At 36.5% G+C, this 20,275-nt stretch overlaps 1 protein-coding gene across 1 annotated transcript in view; it reads left to right on the forward strand.

Moving 5' to 3' along the window:
• The window catches only part of usp10 (ubiquitin specific peptidase 10), a 138,835-nt gene that overhangs the window by 115,998 nt on the left and 2,562 nt on the right, over positions 1–20,275 (forward strand). The window lies entirely within an intron of this gene.

Consider the following 20,275-nt stretch of genomic DNA (forward strand, 5'->3'; position numbering starts at 1 on the left):
ATTAGTTTAACAAAAATAACATCTGTTTCCAAAGTAACATGAAGTCAAGATTGGGAGGTCTTGAAGTATACTGCTGTCCACCACACTGCCACCACTTCCTCTATCTGTCTCTATACTGCAGTTCTGAGTGTGGAAAAAATACTTCCTAAGAATTGTGTGACATTTACCCTCAACATTTATCTGTGTCCCGGTATTATTGCTGAAAAACTAATTTTAGGGTTACAGCTTGGATCCTCTGTCCAAATTCCCTTGATAAGTTTGAACTCTTAAATCACATCACCTCTTACTCCTTTTTCATAAACCTAAAAGATTAAACTGAAGTCTTTCCTCATAACTCACACCTTGCATTCCTGAAATCATTCTAGTTGTTTTTCCCTGAACCTTCTCTAGCAAACACATGTCGTTTTTGCAGTATGGAGACCCACACAGCACTTCATATTATTCCTCATGAACACATTCTATATCTTGAACACAAACCTCTCTTGACTTAAACTCAACACATCTAACCATATAACCTAACGTTTGATTAGCCTTTTTAATTGCCTCTGTACACTGTTTGGATGTAGACAGTGACCATTCATTATTTGAGCCTTCTTTCATCCAGTGAACAGTTTAAATGTTCTGTGTTCTCATTTCTAATTATTTTCCTTTGCTATTACTTCATAACTACTCTGATAAAATCAAGTTCTTTTTGAAGTAAGCGTCAGATATGTGAGCTTTGCATTTTTTAATTAAGAGTTTTGATGTGTATATTTAATCCACATTCACATCACATTTGAAACTGGCATGACCAGGAACTACATTAAGGATCTTCCTACTTTGAATAAATACACCATGATATTTCCTCAGTACTGTATAGTCACTGGAAACTGTTGCAATGAAAATGAAGCATAGAAATCAGTGGAGACCATGAGTTCCTTCAGAATTATCAGTTCAGACTCAATTAAGTTCTAACTTTAATGCTTTAATGACCAACATTCTCTGCACACTCATTTACACTTTTATTTTTTACTCATCTACACCAAACCCTCTCCCACTTAGACAGAAGCAGTGGTGCTGTAAGAATTATGTTTCTAGACTTCTCTAGCGCCTTCAACACAATCCAACCTCTGCTCCTTAGGGACAAGCTGACAGAGATGGGAGTAGATTCATACCTAGTGGCATGGATCGTGGACTATCTTAAAGACAGACCTCAGTATGTGCGTCTTGGGAACTGCACGTCTGACATTGTGGTCAGCAACACAGGAGCGCCACAAGGGACTGTACTTTCTCCGGTCCTGTTCAGCCTGTATACATCGGACTTCCAATACAACTCGGAGTCCTGCTATGTGCAAAAGTTCGCTGATGATACTGCTATCATGGGCTGCATCAGAAATGGGCTGGAGGAGGAGTATAGGGACCTAATCAATGACTTTGTTAAATGGTGCGACTCAAACCACCTACAACTGAACACCAGCAAAACCAAGGAGCTGGTGGTGGATTTTAGGAGGCCCAGACCCCTCATGGACCCCGTGATCATCAAAGGTGACTGTGTGCAGATGGTGCAGACCTATAAATGTCTGGGAGTGCAGCTGGATGATAAATTGGACTGGACTGCCAATACTGATGCTCTGTGCAAGAAAGGACAGAGCCAACTATACTTCCTTAGAAGGCTGGCGTCCTTCAACATCTGCAATAAGATGCTGCAGATGTTCTATCAGACAGTTGTGGCGAGCGCCCTCTTCTACGCGGTGGTGTGCTGGGGAGGCAGCATTAAGAAGAAAGACGCCTCACGCCTGGACAAACTAGTGAGGAAGGCAGGCTCTATTGTTGGCATGGAGCTGGACAGTTTAACATCTGTGGCAGAGCGAAGGGCACTCAGCAGGCTCCTATCAATTATGGAGAATCCATTGCATCCACTAAATAGTATCATCTCCAGACAGAAGAGCAGCTTCAGCGACAGACTGCTGTCACTGTCCTACACCACTGACAGATTGAGGAGATCGTTCCTCCCCCAAACTATGCGACTCTTCAATTCCACCCGGGGGGGTAAACGTTAACATTTAACATTATACAAAGTTATTGTCTGTTTTTCACCCGCATTATTATCAATCTTTAATATTATTTATTGTATCAGTATGCTGCTGCTGGAGAATGTAAATTTGCCATTGGGATTAATAAAGTATCTATCTCTCTATCTATCTCTCTATCTATCTATCTATCTCTCTATCTCTATCTAAAAAAGTGTTTGAGCAGGTTCATGGTTGCTTGGTAGCTGCAGCTTTATCTTAGCAGTTCTAAAACTTTGAACCAAGTTAAGAGATTTATAGTTATCAGCAAGGAATAGTCTGCCCATTTTTATCAGGGAGCTCACAGATCTACTTTTCACCTTATCACAGGCAGGATTAGGAATTGTGCAGCCAACATGGGCTCTTGTTTTGTATGTCAAGGATGGTCTTTTATATCTCGAGGCTTCTGCACAATTTATTAAACTGCTGAAGTCCAGGTTTTCTCTTTCAACATGCTTTGAGAGAATGGATGAAATGCATTGGTACTTCCTTCACCAGGTGACTGAATGCCAGTAGTGAACTGTCTGATAGCAACAGTAGCAGCAGCAGCACTTCTCTTGGAGCATTCAGTGATCAGTCACAGTGAGGTGGCTATGAATTCAAAACACAGTATGTGGCTGAGTAAATGTCATTGCTGTCTTTTCCAGCTGTTTTTATTTTGAGATTACTGTTGGTTATAGCAGAGTTGCCTAAAAAAATGTCCCGAACTCTTGTTGGAATTTGTTCACCTGTTATGCAGACTTGTCTGCATGACCTGCACAAAGCCTAAATCAGTAAGCTGACAGTACACTCCAATTAATACTGGAATAAATTGTTCCCTGAGTTTTTAAAGAACTCTTTGATAGCTCCCTATGATAACAGCACAGCTCTGTCTGTACAAATTCTTTTAATTTTATGACCTCTTGAACAACAATTTGTGAATTTTTGTGGTTAATGAGTTTCTTAAGCATTTTATCACCTTGTTGTTGTCTGTATTCCTTACATAAGTAATGAGCCACTTGCTGTTTTTAATATCTTTTGATTCATCAGATATTAAGAAAAACAGCATTTCCTAACATTTCTGAGAGAACTAGCAATGGTTTGCTCTATTTCTGAGAAAGTTTTGTTGTTCAAGTAGCCTTCCATAGGTTACTAATCTTAAATTGGTGGAAAGGATGAAGTTCCACTTCTTCAAAAACTTCTGTAGTTGAACAGTATTTGAATTTGCCCATTTTCCATGTAACTCAATATGTTATTTAGAGTACAGCTTTGTCTAAAACACAGGTAACAATTTGTGCCTGTTCACAATAAGACATTGTTAAATTGTGGAAAATTTGTGAATCATCATGTAGTGGCTACTTGAGTGTCATGAAGGATAGATTAATCTACAAAATAGATCTAATATGATGTTTATGCAGTTTGTGAAATGCAGACTTTATAACGCTGAAACACTAGGCAAAAGGGAAGAAGCTGCTGTAAGTAGCTACCATTGTTGGTCATTTCATTTCAAACAGCAAAACTAAATATAAATTAACAAGTTTTAAGTCATTTTTCTGAATTTTATCTACTTGTACATGGGAAGATGTTTCCATAGTGTATGTAACATTAATTTTTCAGGAAAACCTACGCACATTCCTAAGGCAAAGCCTACTCTTAACCCTGGTTATCACATGCCAGTGTATATGCAAATACTCGTAGTAAACAGTGAAATAATGAAAATAATGCCCATTATGGAGTTAGCTCAGAAATGCACTTGTTTTTGAGTCTACAACGGCATTAATTAGAATAATTATAATTACTTAACTTGCAGGTAGTGAAATTAATCATTTTTTAATACTACGCTGTCCCAATACTAGAATGAAGGCTTTGCGTTTATTCTATGATTGTTTGTTTGTTGTACGTACATCCACCTGAGCTTCCATCCATTTTCTAAATTATGGCACCATTGTAATTGAAAACTTAGAGAAACGTCTCGGATCACTTAATAAACAACATGCAACATTCTGGATGTGCACAAAGATGTTGAGTATTTGATGTAAATGTGCTTGTAGAAATGCACCATATGTAGGAAAATGAAATCTCCATTTCTGTTATTACTGTTAATAACACAGTTAAGATGGGGACTTCAACAGTATTTCTTAAAATAAAAAATACACACATTTTAAGTTTGGAAATAGGTGGATGACACACAGCATCAGCAAATATCAGAAAGTAAATACAGTGGAACCTCGAGATACGAACAGCTCTGTATACGAGAAATTCAAGATACGAGGAAAGTATGAGTGAAAAATTCAGATCTAAATACGAGCATTGGCTCGCGTAACGAGCCACGAGCCAGGCTGTGGGTATAGCTCGCGGCTTAGCGAGGGGGCGTGGTAGCTGTAGTGAGCCGCAGGGTGATCTGCAGTGTGGGCGTTTCTCATCTAAGTGCACAGGTGGGAAACTGCCCACATCCATGATTGTTCCTGTGGCTGATGGGCTGCAGCTGCCATGTCCTCCCCGCATATATAGAGAAGTGTGAGCCAGGTAAGGGGGAGAAGAAGTAAAAGAAAAGAGAGGAGAGAGAACGGAGGTTGCAGGAGGCAGGCAGGCAGCAGCAGTAGGAGAAAGTCGGTGCGGGAGAGCGAGCGAGTGCAGGCTCACGTGTAGCTGAACAGGCGAGCCAAACAGCTGAAGCAGGACGGTGTAGAGAAGGTCAGCTGCATTAAGAGTGTCTCGCCTGTTGCAGACCCCGCATGGGAGAAGCAGGTGAGACGCTGACACTAACAGAGAAGAAGCACCGGGGATTGTCATCTGTTTTTTAAAGACTGCTTCCTGTTGATGTTTTAACCTCGTGTTAAAGGATTGTTATTCTTGTGTATTTTAAACCTCCACTTCACCACTGTTTTAAGGATTATTTATTTAAAGATTTATTGAATGCTCTGCTGTACTTTGGACACCTGTTTTGATTCTTTTAATAATCAGTTATATTATTTACCAGTGTTATTTATTAAAGGTAGACTACAGTATATATTATTTATCAGTGTTATTTGTTAGGAAAATTGATTTTTATGTTAATATTTTTGGTGTGCGGAACGGATTAACTGGATTTCCATTATTTTCAATGGGGAAGTTTGTTCTAGATACGAGAACTTCGCTATACGAGCTCAGTGCTGGAACAAATTAAACTCGTATCTCAAGGTTCCACTGTATAAGAGTATATGTGTGTGGTGATCTTACTGCTCGCAGTCTGAATCACACAAATAAAAATTTTTTGGAATAACTATTTTCCTTAGTTATTTGAAGTTAAAGTAACAACATTAGAGCATGCTAACTGTTTGATTCTTGTATTCTTTAAATTATACTGGAAGCCCTGAATTGTCACGTTATCATGAGAAAACAGAGTTCTGTAACAGAGAGTAACATTTTATTTAAGTTGACAAGTCCAACATGAACTGTATTCAGTTCAACAAATTTATGGAAAACATTTGGACATTATTGGTCAGTAAAACAAAACTAATAGAATGTGACCAAAACTAAATGTGAAGTGCAAAGAAGCTAAATAAAAGGTAAAAGAAAGTACAAAAAAAAACAAACCTAAAACTAGGAAGTGGTGAAAACTAAATAAAAACTAAGCAGACTAAAACAGTAAAAATAAATTAAAACCCATCCTAAAATTAGAAAAAAGTGATTCACTTTTCTGTGCAGTTCAATAAATGTAATTATCAAAATATCGCAGACTGCAATATTCTTTTGTTTGTAATATGATTTTTTTATTTTTGAACACATTAAGCACATCCTGTCTGCAGGAAAGAACACTAGTGCACATTTAGCCAATCCATTGTTGCTAAACTCATTCTGTATGAAAGGAGAAAGTGCCCATACAACATGCATGTTGATGTTATGGCTAGAATAGCATACAGTAAGACAAACAAGACTTGAAATAGAATAAGGTAGTACAGCAAGTGTGGTTGCTTGATTAATGTTCTATTGGCTATGGATTAAAAATACATTGTAGTGCATGTATTTCAGGTGTCTGTTGGAATTCTTCCCTAGTGTATCCTAAAACTGTGATAAGTGGATGTGATGATTACTATGAATTTCCTGATTTCATCCATCCATCCATTTTCCAACCCGCTGAATCCGAACACAGGGTCACGGGGGGTCTGCTGGAGCCAATCCCAGCCAACACAGGGCACAAGGCAGGGAACCAATCCTGGGCAGGGTGCCAATCCTGATTTATATTTTACTATGTGCACTTATTAAATTTATTCAGACATTTTATGTTAAGTAAATGAAAAATCAATGCTGCTTAAAATATAAAATAGAAATTCAAACATTGTTATATCTGTAGCACATGTTGAATGTGAAGATTTAGGATATTCATGTGTACATACACACTCTTTAAAGCTGCTTTTATAACACTTTTCAAATCAGGTTTGCCAGAAAAATATATGGTGAAGACAATAGCTGGTTAGTAAATATCTCTCCCTCCTTTTGGTGTGTTTAACCCAACTTTAAGACAACCTTTGTAAAATCCACCTTGTCATTTTAAGATTGCACTATTATTTTATCACTCCGTACAGTGGCCTTTTTTCTATTTTCATGGTGCTCATATAAGTGATCAGACGTTACTGTTGCATTTGCTTGTGTACTAATCCATAAATAACAACGGAATTCAGCTGTGTGTACTTCCTAAAATTTCTTGTAACTAGAGACTGCATCCTGTTTGCTCCTTAAGATTAAAGTATATGTTAAATGTATTTGTAGTGCCTTCACTGAAACTTTGGTTTCAGAAATCCAAGGATCAAGAAAATTAAATATTTACAGATTTGCTTTTAACAATGAACTATGCTGTTTTAGCAGCTAACTGTCCGCTCATCTCTGTGATTATATGCTTTCTGTCAGCACCCTTTGTATCATATAATTAAAGAAATTTGTATTGTGCTTCAAAAGATTAGCTGAATAACAGAAACATTTTGCTTTTGAATGAACATCTGGAGCAGCTCTCTTTGTCACCATTGCATAATAGCAACAGGTCAGAGATGGCTACATGTTTTGAAACTTGCCTTGATTTTTAATTGCTGCAAGTATAGCTGACCCTGCCTATGTGCAATCTCTGCTGGGTACTCTGGTTTTCTCCCACATCCCAAAGATTAACCAATTAGATCATCTGATGGCTCAAAATTGGACCCATATGAGTAGGCATGGATGCTTGCGATTGAGGCACCCCATCCAAAGCTGATTCCTGCAGTGTGCCTAATGAAGGACAGATATGCACCAGATCTTCAAAACTCTGAACTGAATAAATTGGTTAGAAAATGGATGGATTTTCAGATGTTCAAATGCAGCCACGTCCATTACATTCAGTTAGTATGTGAATCCTTCATGGTGCTATAACTGCTCTTTAGTAGTTTTCCTATCTTTTGTAACTTCCCTCATTAAAACACATGACACTTCAAAATTTAATACAATTATAACTCAACTTTCAACTTTTTTGGTCACATCATTGTGATTTTAAAACATGCTGGAATCACATTCTTATTTGTGAGTTAAATTCTTAATGGAATAAGTGTACATTTTTTAAAAAGAATATAAATTTTTTCCCACTTTATTAGATTAACATTTGTGAGATTTTTAATATATGTATTTATGTCCAGCCAGAGGCACTCTAAATATTTTTTTGAGGAAAAAAAAAAAGTTGATTTCTGGTATTCTATAAGGAAAAAGAATCTACATCCTAGCATTGTTTGTGATTTTAATTTACAAAGTAATATAAAAGTAAAAAACAATATTTTCTCATGATGGTAAGAATCTTTAAGACAGTTATTCTTTGAAGTGTATTTTTACAAAAAGTAGCTTTTTACTTTCCTCACCAGGTAATCTATTTCTTTTTCCATCATGTAAGTGTGAAGCAGACCTGAATAAGTGTTTACTTTCTACAGGTGTTCTGGGGCCATTACTTGCAGGGCTGTTGAGCCAGAGTTGCGAAAGTCTTACCCTATTCCCCCACTTAAATCTCAAGTGCTTTAACAGGCCAGGCGTGCAGTTCCAACTCAGACATCTGTGAGGTTTTTGTGGTTAACATGATAATAAAAACGCTAATTCTTTAACTGCACAGTAATTTGGTTTACACTTGAACTCCAGAATTTTGAAATCTACACCAAACACAACTTAAGCTATAGCACAAGCAGACAAATAAAGTTACAGAGCAAAAGTGAGTGAGTGCCAGTATAGCTGCAGGGTTTGCAGTATGTATTGTATACGCACATTAGAGCTGTGTGCAAGACTGTTATTTTTTTAATCCCGTTTCCATAGACACTGTTACTATACTGTGTAACGCTGCACCGTTATCTAAGTAATTGGTCTATTCTTCCAAATAATAGTTGTTTAAAATTACTTTTAAGAGGATTTTTATCTTTATAAATGGGACAAGCAAATGCAAGCTGGCTACAAATTACAAAGCACAGACTTCCCTGAGCTGCTTGGCAAAAAAGCTTTTTTTTTTTTATTATTATTAAGACTATAAGCTAGAGATAGGCAAGGTGTGTAGGTTTTTGGTACATGGGAACACACTGGCTGTTCACACTAGAGGTAAACAATTTCAGAATTAAGATTTGCAATTTAGACATGCACCTTTGAGCCAAAACAGCCATGCGTGTGTGGTTTGAGTTTGACTTTTCTTTACTTAAGGTTGTATGGAAACTGTATCCTTTGCCTGAAGATAATGTTCAAAATAAACACACACATATGCAACTTTTATATGGTAACATCTACATTTTAGAGCTGCTTGAAGTTGACTGAGAAAAATACCCGCTGTTGTACTTTAGTTTTACTGTGTCTCTTTAGACATGAACATCAAAATTGGATGTATTTTGTAGCTGTGACATTAAAGTATTGAACTGCAAAGATCCTTTACCGACTACAAGGTTATGTGGACACATGCCTTCACACACAAGTTGACAAGTAGCTCTTTTTTTCTTGCTTAATGCTACCATTGCTTTTCTCTGTAAAACAGAATTTGATTTGGCCAAGAAGTCTCTCTCTCTCTCTCTCTCTTTCTCTCTCTCTCACATTTGGAATCCTTATATATTAAATGGTTAAGTTTGGTATTTTTATAATAGAAATATAGACTACTGCTGTTACATTTTCATTTTTGACAAAAATAAATTCTGTAAGCTTATTATTCAGTGACCATAAAAATACCATAATTGTTCAATGACCGTTAAACTACTAAAATAAAATTCCCTTAAAGTACATACTTTACCTAATAAAATATACATGAAATATTTATCCATAATATATATGACGTTAAAGAAAATAAAATACTCCTCATAATAACAAGCTGTCATTGTTTAATTTCTTCTGTAATGTACTTAACTGAAATAAAGCTTTATTTAAAAAAAAAAGTTTTCACCATTTGTCTAACATGTACAGTATGTGTACACATACATTGATTCAGTTAATTCATATTGGCAGTTGACTGCTTAAATGTAAATATACGTGCAATTACAGGTTTTAATAATTTTTAATCATCAATTGCACTACAGTTTTTTGCTGTTAAAATATACATTTACTATTTATACTATATTTATATAGGTGTTTTTACTGTGTACCAGCTGAACAAATCGTCAGGTGTAATTATAAATATGGATTACCATTTTAATGTATGCAATACTTATTTATTAACAACATGTATTTTGTATGATACACACAAACAAATAAGCACAGTACAAACCCTTTAAAAAGCCCATATTTATCAAAGGTTCATAAGATGTTTATTAAGAAGATGCAATGGTACATGCTTAACAAGTTTACGAGTAAAATACACTTTTCTATTAAGCTAACAAGCCTATTGTTTACTAAGTAGAAATTTCAAATTCTTTTTTTGTTTTCTTGATTGAAAATGTGAGCTGCTCTACTTAACACAAACTCTGGCTCACTGTCCAAACTCAGACACGCAGTGTCTGTTTTAATTTAAGGAAAAAATTGAAAGGTCTGAATTCATTAAACAACTTTTCTTGCCATTTGTTTAACTGCACAGGACAAATCCTCCAATTTTTTTCCTCAGTTTATTACTCTAATTTAAAAGCTACTATTCTAGCATTCTCTCTCTTGTATAACCTGTGTTACTGCTCTCTGTTTATAGGAATTTCAAAGGAAAAAAGACATGTGCTAGCTCGGCTACTGTAAAGTTTCTTCTAAAAGACCAATTGACCAATGACTGATTGATCCTTTAGTAGAGAAAATCAGACAATTTAGATTGATTGGAGCATCACTAGTGGGTCCTTGTCACATATAGTACATACCATGCAGTCTATTTTTTTTTTTTTGCTTCCCTATTTGTGTATGTACTTTTTGAAACTGAAAGTATGCAAATAGCAAATGTTTTTCTTAAGATTTCTACAGTGTTGCAATCAAAACACTGTAAGCTAGGAAAAATGTATGTTCCATTGCTTTTTCTATGTTTTGAGAGTTATTTAGTATAACAGCATATATTTTGTTTTTTAAGAATGTTCCACAAGTCACTGTTAAAGCAGTGGCTTTGTGCCAGCCATACACATCTTTGACATTTAGAATAATAATCTTCAAGTAAATCTGCTGAGGAGTTGAGCTTAAAAACGACACTCACATCAGAGCTCCAGATGTCTGTTATAAAATTTACAGAGGCTATGTCCCACTGACGAAGGCTTTTGTATGAGACGATACAGCCATGTGCATTTCTGATAGTGCCAAGGAAGTCTGCTTGGTGGAGTATTTGTGTATCATTACTTAAATTAAGGAACCCTTGACTTTCAACAGTAGAAAAGCCCTGGGGCCTCATGTACAACGTCGTGCGTAGAACTCACTATAACATGGCATAAGCACAAAAGCGGGAATGTGCGTATGCACAGAAAAATCCAGATGCAGGAATCTGTACGTACGCAAACTTTCACGTTCTTCCACTACATAAATCCCGAGCAGTGTGAAAAGTAACGCACGTGCACGCGCCTTCTGTCCTGCCCCAACTCCTCCCAGAATTATGCCTCTTTGAATATGCAAATCGATATAAATAGCCTTTTGTGAAAAGACAATGGGAAAAGCACGGGGGAAAATATAAGAATTTCAGCGAATACCAAGTGGAGGCAAAGGAAAAACGTACTATTTGTTGGTTTAAACAGTGGTATAATCAACAAAAGAAAGTTGATCAAGTGACATAGTGTCCGAGAAAGTCAAGTTCAAGTTCACAAAGTCGCACAGTGCCCGAAATAAAGAAGTTGTCACATATCAAAGTCGGCGTGAAAAGGCGACTCGCAGCGGACTATCTTGAGTGTCATATGAAAGCTTATTAGGGTACAGAGAAAAAAAAATAGGCACACAGTGGGGGAAAAAGCACGAAATGTCAACTTTAATCTCGAAATTTCCACTTTAATCACGTAGTTTATTTTGTCATTAAAGTAGAACATCATAAACTTCATCTTAAAATCGTTTATTTTACTAGTTTCTCAAGTAGCACGTTCAATGCTTTGTTCTGTGTTTGATCTTCTATGTGCTCTATGTGTGTGAATCACTACGTGCTTCCGTTCTTTCTCTTTCTCCGACAGGGCACAGAATCCATTACATTCGTGATATTACAGCTCTCTGAATAATTAAAATACTGAGATGTATACGTGATATCTTTTTCATGATGACAGGAATGAAAGCATGTTATTAAACATAGGAACACGGTGACGCAGTGATTGTTCATATCTCACGCAAGAGGCTTGCTGCGCCATGTGCGACCTTCGATGAAATAATTTATTACAGTACTGTCTCTTTCAAACGTACTAACCTCCAATTCCTGTCCTTACTTTTCTTTCTTCAAATACCCAATCGCCACACAATCAGCTCTGTAGTAGACGTTAAGCCATCTATAAGCTTAGAACGCCGATTCTTCAAAACTTTTAAGGAACATTGAAATATCTTCGTAGTATATGTTTAATTATTCTATCCGTCTATCCTTCCAGTGTTGCGTCAGCACCAGCAATAATACAGCGCAAGGCAGGAGCTATCCGTGAACTAGCTAGCGCTGCGGCACCGTGTCCTCACATGTTTAATTATTAACAATACAGATTATTTAAATGAAGTTAAAGTTTTATCTGTACACTATAAGCAACATATTTTGCTGCATTTCATCTTAAAAATGATATCGTCATCATACACGCTTTTTAAAGTGGCGCAGGTTGTGCAATATTAGAACTGTAGTGCAAGTTTACAGTGGCGTAATTGTACTTAAGTACAAACAGTTCTACAAGGAGCACTTGATGGACTGATTGAGTGCATTTATAGTTCTTGGGATGAAACTGTTTCTGAAACGCGAGGTCCATACAGGAAAGGCTTTGACTCGTTGTGGCTGAGGTAGTGTGTGCTTGAAACTGTATTCCGGTAATTGTCTTTCCGATCAGCTGCTGCTGTGATTCCTCACTCAGATACAGTGATATAAATACTCCGAGTGGTGCAGTGAGAGTAATATGGAAAAAGATGATCTGCTGTGGCAACCCTTAACGGGAGCAGCTGAAAGAAGATGATGATGCAGTGAGCGTAACAATGCTAAAGCAGTTATGGTATTTGGAATACTATGGCTATTCCCTGGACCATTATATTGCTACAGGTTAATTACAATCAGATGCATCACACTAATAAACAATATGCAGTTAATTTCAGTGTATTTATAAAGCCACGTCAGGAACGTGGGTCTAAGAAAGAAAGGGTAACCACACAGGAACAGTAGCACTGCTTTGACGCTGGGTGCCGCCAGTCTGCAAAACCGAGCGGAGAAATTGCGTATGCCAGGGTATGAGGTACCGTGGAAATGTGCGTGGCTTTACACCAAGTTTAGGTTTTATACATTGCGATATGAGCGTGGAAACGTTCGTACGCAACATTACTGTGCGTATGCACCGTTTATACATGAGGCCCCTGGTCATTTATGTCTATGCACTGTTTTATTTTTAGTGTATTTTGACTGTAATGGAGATGTTTCTATTTCAACTTTTCAAGCAATGCAAATACTCATGGATGAGATAGAAGTGGAGTATTACCAGTTGGTTGCTGTTCTTGCTGCATTACTAAATGGTGATAAAGCACATGCACTTGTGACATTGACTTGGAAATTCCACTTGAATGACTGGCATGAGATTCAGACCCGGAATCCTACCTGCCTTTTGGGCAGAACTATTTTATCACATTATTGTGTGGTCCAGTTATGGTCTTGGGGTGACAGATTTGTGCACTAGTAGTTTCTGGTGTAGCTTTCCTATGAGAATTTATACAAGAGTAGGGCTAAACATTTTCCATAAAGCAACAAAGATTCACAGAGCATACTCTAGGTGTGTGCAGAGTTCTCTTACCGCTGTTAAATTAATTGTTGTTAAACCATCAGAAAGACAGGTAAAAATGAAATTCATGGCAGAGTGGCAAGATAATAATCACTGCTTAGTCATATGAGTAGTGTTCTGGGTATTACCAATTTAATGTTTCTCTTGCCTGTATCTTGGGAAACAGTAAAGAAGTTTGTGTGTGTGTGTTTATGATATACTGTAGATATTAGGTATGTTTTGATACACAGAAGTAATGATTCAGTATGTACCTTGGTTTTGAAGTCATGGTTACGTATGTTTTCAGTACAGTGGGGGGAAAAAAGACATGTAAAACATTTCTTTTCATTTATTATGAATTTAACTTGAAAAAATATATACTTACATAAACATGTAAACATTGGTAAACTGGCTATAATTTCCAGAACACATATGGAATGCAAATAAATTAACATACCCTTCTTTCTTTAGAAAAACATATCTATACCTAGGTGGTATTCTAAAAAATAATGTGTGTTAATATTGCCACAACCTACTAACAAAACTTAGTGCTTCTGAAAGTTACCATTAATTTAAAAATTAAGTAAATTGTAAAATAATAAAATAAATATCAAAGTGCCACATGTACATAGTTTTTGATTCATTCTATGCTTTATATATAAAAAAAAAAAAAAAAAAGAATGTGCCCACATTGTCTGCAGGTAGGGCAGATCTACTGTCACCGTGTCTCCTGCAGATGAACAAAATCCTCTTGCTTGGGACAGAAGTAGCAGGTGCAGTAAGGTAGTGCTTAGCCAATATGGTAATTTGAAGATACAGTCGTGCTGATATGTTTACACACCCTGGCAGAATTTGTGAAATATTGGCCATTGTTTGGAAAATATAAGTAATAAGGCGGAATGTTTCCTTTTAATTAGGGAGTGTACTCCGGCAAAGCAATTTATTAACGCATAATTGTGTGTGCCCTTTTTAAATCTTAAAGATTAATGAAATTGCACAAAATTAGCCTGATCAAACGTTTACATTCTCTTGAATATTGGGGCTGATAATATACACACAAGTTCATATTAAGGGTAATTTAAGGGAGAGAGTCCACACCTGTAACCTCTTTTTGTATAAATAGTCAATTTAAATTCACGGAGAGCTGCTCTGAATTTGCTGGATACCAAGCCATGGGGAAAGCAAAAGAACTTTCAAAGGACCTGCAAGAAAAGGTTATTTGTATAAATCAGGAAAAGGATCTAAAAAATATCCTGAGATCTGAAAATACCAGTCAGTAGTGTTCAGACTCTAAAAACAGCGGGAAGTTAGGGGTTTTGTTGTTACCAAGCCACAGTTAGGCAGACCAAGCAAGACTTCAACCATAACTGGCAGGATCATTTGTTGAGATGCCAAGAAAAGCCTATAAGCCACTTCAGCTGAAATACAGTCTTCTCTGCAAACAAGTGGTGGTGTTGTCAAAATGGGCTGCACGGTCGAGTTGCAAGAAATAAAAAAAAAATAAAATAAAAAAAAAAAAGCCTTTACTGTGCCAACAGTATAAAACAGCCCACTTACAATATTCCAAGCAGCATCTAGACAAGCCTCAAAACTTCTGGAGCAAAACTCTTTACAGTGATGAGACCAAAATTGAACTTTATGGTCAGTACCATAAACCCTATGTTTGGAGATGACATTCCAAGGCCCATGACGAAATGTACACCATTCCTACTCATTCCTCCTCAACATCTGTGATGTTTTGGGGGTGTATGAGCTGTAGAGGCACAGGTATTGAGGGTCGAATCCACAACTATCAGAAAGCATCATCATCATTGATGCTAAAATGGGCAATACACAGTATTAAGAACTTAAGAGTATGCAAACTTTTGAACAGGGACCCTCTCATTATTTTCCTTATTACTATGTTTTGTTTAATGGTTGTATTCTGTGATACCTTATAGTTTAATTTGGATTCCAATAAAAGTAAAGGAAATGTGTTTTGCCTGATCAATCATCTTTTCTTTGTAGTATGGTACACATCTTACAAATTCTGCTAGGGTGTGTAAACATATGAGCACAGCTGTAGGTGGTCTCATTTTTCCACTTTAGTAGTAAATACAAGAGCTGATTCCTCACATAAGTCATATACAACTATAGCTTATAAATGTTAATAAATGACTGGCATGACTTGCCAGCTGAAATATGCGAGAGGAAACATCTTAAACAGGGCTGAATCATTTTTAACGTGTTTAAAACATGTATTATCCCCAACAGTATGGTTACAAATCCAATGCTATTAAAAATGCCTATGGCTTTTGTTATTGCTTTACTTTGGTCTGAATTAGCAGGGAGAGGTTGCTTAAATGTAACAGGGAGAAATGTACTGGTGATATTCATTTTTGAGCAATGCTGTCTCAAATGAGTAATCATGTTTGATGTACTGCCAGCAATATACCAGATTTCAGTTAAAACAATCCTGGAACACTGACCTAGTCTTATCGACTTGTCTTTGCTTTTTGCTACTGTAGTTCACTGGAAAACCAAAATGTTCCCAAACAGGAGACCTGAAGGATATGGGAGGGTCCTCAAGGTCTGGCTTTGCTATGGCCATACTTTCTAGGCTGCATCAGTGAACATGTGCTAATTCAGTTGCTAAGTTATGGCTCTGAAGTGGAGTCTGAGAGGAAACTTGAGTTTTTATTTTTTGTTCTGCACATAGAAATAAAGAAGAGAGGGCACACTATATCCTGTCAAGTGTCACTTTGTTCACCAATGTTTTGGTCAACCATCCATCAGAGCATAATAGAAAGTCACTTATGTATCCTGCATGGTTAAAATTAGACGCACGTTCTCTGAGAATGTGTGTAATACAAAATTATTCACTTACGATGGAAAGTGAAAAAAGAATACCCTGTATGTGTCACACCACAGAACTGAGATTTGGGTAGGAGAATCCTGTAAGTTTATTTAAAAAATGGTCACACATGGTTAAATGATGTGTTCTGTAAATAAAATGTCACATTTTCCAGCATTCTTACATTAATATTGGGTATAACATTGCCATGCTGCAGTATAAGTTTCGACTCTGGTCATACAGGTAATGAATATCACCCTTTGAAATGTAAGACTAAGCTGTTTTGATCAGGAAACGCAACTAGTTAAGGTTTACTTTGTGATTGGGAAGAAGTCTGGTGAGTGTGCTGACTCAGAGGATATGGACTGACTCTGTTGGCTTGCATTGACAGAATGTTGGCATAGACGATTGACATAGCTGTTTACCACGTCACCAGACACGTGGTAAACACCAACACTTGTTCCCAGGCAGACTCTCATCTCATCACTGTTCCACCCCAACACACAAAATCAACCCATTAGATGCAAAACTTTTAAGTGTGTGTGGCAATGACTAGTGAATGACTGCCATGTCAGGGAGGTGTGCTGCTTCAAGAAGACAGCTGCATATTGTCCATGTGGACATATCTAAAATTGCAGTGGCTGTAGTGTGTGCCACTGTGGCTGTTCTGTTTGCAACAGCCTTCTATCTGATGCAATGGTCTTGAATTGCTTTTGTATATCTGGGCTGTTTAGAACCACATCTCTGGCTGTGGGAATCCTCCTCTTCCTGTCTTTGCCATTACCAATGCATTGCAGACATTTCCCATCCAGTTCATTCCTCACTTTGACAAAATTACAATTCTACTTCACAAAGTCTGATTATATGACCTTGCTCAAACTCCATTAATTGCATGAAGGGTGCACAGTGACAACAAGTAAGCATGTATAACACTTTATAGAGAGAACAATCTGACTTTTTTTATCTGAATGAACATAACCTGTTAATGGAAGTGTGACCTTCACTGTACTCTTATTGCCTCAGGGTGTTTCACTGGCCTCCTGGAATTCTGCCCTCTACCTTTACCATAATGTATTTTGGTATTGGAAATAATAATCCTGATTGTTTATACTGTACTTTCCACCTAGTAATATGTATCTGTTTAATACACTAAGTTGCTTTATAGGTAGTTTAAATTGATGTCTGACGTGGTGAATCAAAGGAGGCATCAAATCTGCTAACTGTTTGAGTTAAGAAATTAACTGTTAGTACTTAAAGTTCATGCTACGATGACTACACCACACTGCTTTTCAATAATTAGCAAAATGCACCTTTAGCAATCTAGGCTCTTCTGTAGTAAATTTATATGTTGTAGACATGAGAATGATTTGTTATCTGGTCAATAGCTAGTAATAAACTCATACCATTGACTAGCAGTGGTGGTTGTTAGCTGCCTCAGAAACTAGACAGCTTTCAGTCATCAAATTGCACTCTTTATCAAGACATTTCTTCAGGAAAATGTTCTGCTTTATATTCACAAACAGAATCCAGAGTTTCTATACTGTATCTTGTAGAGCTAGGCAGTTGTCTGAAACAGAAAATACAATCTGTGTTGGTGATATGGGAGGAATAGATTAACTTTTGTAATGGTATGATTAACTTTTGTAATGGTAATGGGTTGGCAGTACTGCCTCAGTCTTGTGCTCCTCATGGTCCAGGCAGTGACTGTGTAGAGTGTGAATATTTCTATTGTATCAGGATTTATCTTCTCTGCTTTTTTTGTTTTCTCCCGTATCCCAAAGACATTCAAGCTAACAATTAACTTGGCATGTATGAGTAAACATTTGTTTTTGTGTGAATGTGCTCTGCTGTATACTAGTACCTCATCTATGTCTTGTTCTTCTGTTGTGCTTCTAGCATATGCTGTTGCTCACTGTGACCTTGTATTGGAGTAAGAGGATTTGGAAAAGTGATGGGTAGTTGAAGTCTAATCTTAAACCATCTCAATGCTTTAAAACCTACCAATCTCACCTAGTTGAATTAGTTGTACAAGAAGGGATTTTCTACAGGAGTTAGTCTACAGATATCATCATCTTTTTCTTAATAAGCATTGATTTTTGCATGAATGTTTGTAACAAGTGGAATAAGTATCAGAGCTTGTATTTATTTGCTTAGGGTCTTTTTGTTTTTTTCATCTTTTATTGGATTTTAGACAAAAGTCTATAGTCTTGAAAAACATGCAAATAATTTGGTTGATTTTCAGCATATTTTCTTTCATGTTATAGCTACATTTATTAATCAATACAGTTCTTTGGATTTGACAAAAATCATTTGTACTATGAACATGGTGGGGTCATTTTGTTTGTTTTTTTTTTTTTTAAATGTCTACCTCGACCTATTCCTAATGACTTTAAACTTTTCAAGGTAACAAAGTTTGTCTCAGAGTTAAAGGACATTTGTATTCATTAAAAACATCTTCCAGTCCCTCCCTTAATATGCATGGCTCATTGAAATGTTAAAACAGGCTGCTGTTTTCTGACGGGGTTTCTGATTTTAAGTGAATTTCTGTGCTGTGTAATTTATTTGTATATTTACATTTTAAAGAAGAGTTTGAGGAGATGGTTTGAATTATAGTATCACATGGTTACAGTTACCACAACGGTTCTCTGTATTTTCAGTATATCTGTATACATTTGTCCATATGTGGGGATGAAAGTAAGTCACCGTTCAATGTTTGTTTAAATTTCACATTTTATTAAAATTCAGGTGAATCTTTCAAGAAAATTACTTTAATTCCCACCCTCTTCCCCCCCCGCACCGTATGATATTACAGCACATGTTTTCTGTTAAAATAACTATATCAAATAACCCATATCTTTTTTTATGTATGTATGTATGTATTGTACGTATCCATAAGAGATTGTATGTACACTCTGCATATGCTGTACAATCAGTTGGTGTTAGGTAATGATAATGAAAAATGTCCCAGGTTCTGTTTTAGATATTCCTACTCAGTTTTGCGTGAGACCTGGTAAGTGAGATTTGCAGAAAATAATAAACATGCATTCTCCACTTGTGTACTGTAGATTGGATCATTGCAATCCTAGAAGACTCCACTGCTATGAGGAAATAAAGTGCTTTACTATATGAATATCATGATCACTTGAATTTTGTTTGTTGGCATTTTCCTTTCTCTTTATGGTAACTGGTAGATCTAATCCATGGCAAGAAAATACACCTTACACCCTAACCAATTCTTCAGAAACCAGCATTCAGGCCTGTAGACTTCTTTTGATGTATACTACTCATTCACTCAGCTCTTTGTTGAGAACATGGCAAGCGACTCATCAAGGTGACTTTTTATGTATGGCCACTCTAACTTCATTTTGTGAAGTTCTCAGCAAAACTACTCTTAATTAAACTTGCTGTTTACATCTTAGTCTGATATTTATGTTTGCATAATCCAGTTGGTAGTCTATCATTGCATTTTGAATTGGCACCTAGACATAGCTGAAACATCCACAGTAATCCTGCAGTGTTGTTTTTACTTCGGACATTTATGGCAATATTTACATTAATTCGTATTCCTTGTATAACATTTGAAACATCAGCAGTCTTTGTCAGAGAAGCTCCTTGCAAACAAGATGTAATAGTCAGCTTTTTGACACCTAAACCATACATCCCTTCCATGATATAAAGTGATCACCAGTATGCAAATGGTTCTCTTTAGTACTTTACTCATACACCTACTGTAAGTGTGACTACACCTGTTGTCTCTTTATATCATAAAACATATTAGTTATTCAGTATTCTCATTTTAATGAAGAACAGATTGAGATAGTGGTGCCTTCTCTCAAACCTGCACAACAGTCTGAACATCTGTCAGTATCTTTTTGGTGTTTATGAATGGCATGAGGTACTGCTTAGAAAAGACGCTAAGGTTATTCATAAAAATTCTGTAATGTTAAAAGTAAACGGCGAAAAAGTAATACATTGGGTTCAGCATGTTAAGGGGTTTGCACTTACGCGATCTGGTACAATAGACTGAAATAGCATATACTCAGCTTTTCCTAGTCTGAACTAAGCTAGATTTAAATTAACTTCTCATTTCAATTTTTTAA

Source organism: Erpetoichthys calabaricus, chromosome 9 (assembly GCF_900747795.2).
Source record: "Erpetoichthys calabaricus chromosome 9, fErpCal1.3, whole genome shotgun sequence".
Taxonomy (NCBI): domain Eukaryota; kingdom Metazoa; phylum Chordata; class Cladistia; order Polypteriformes; family Polypteridae; genus Erpetoichthys; species Erpetoichthys calabaricus.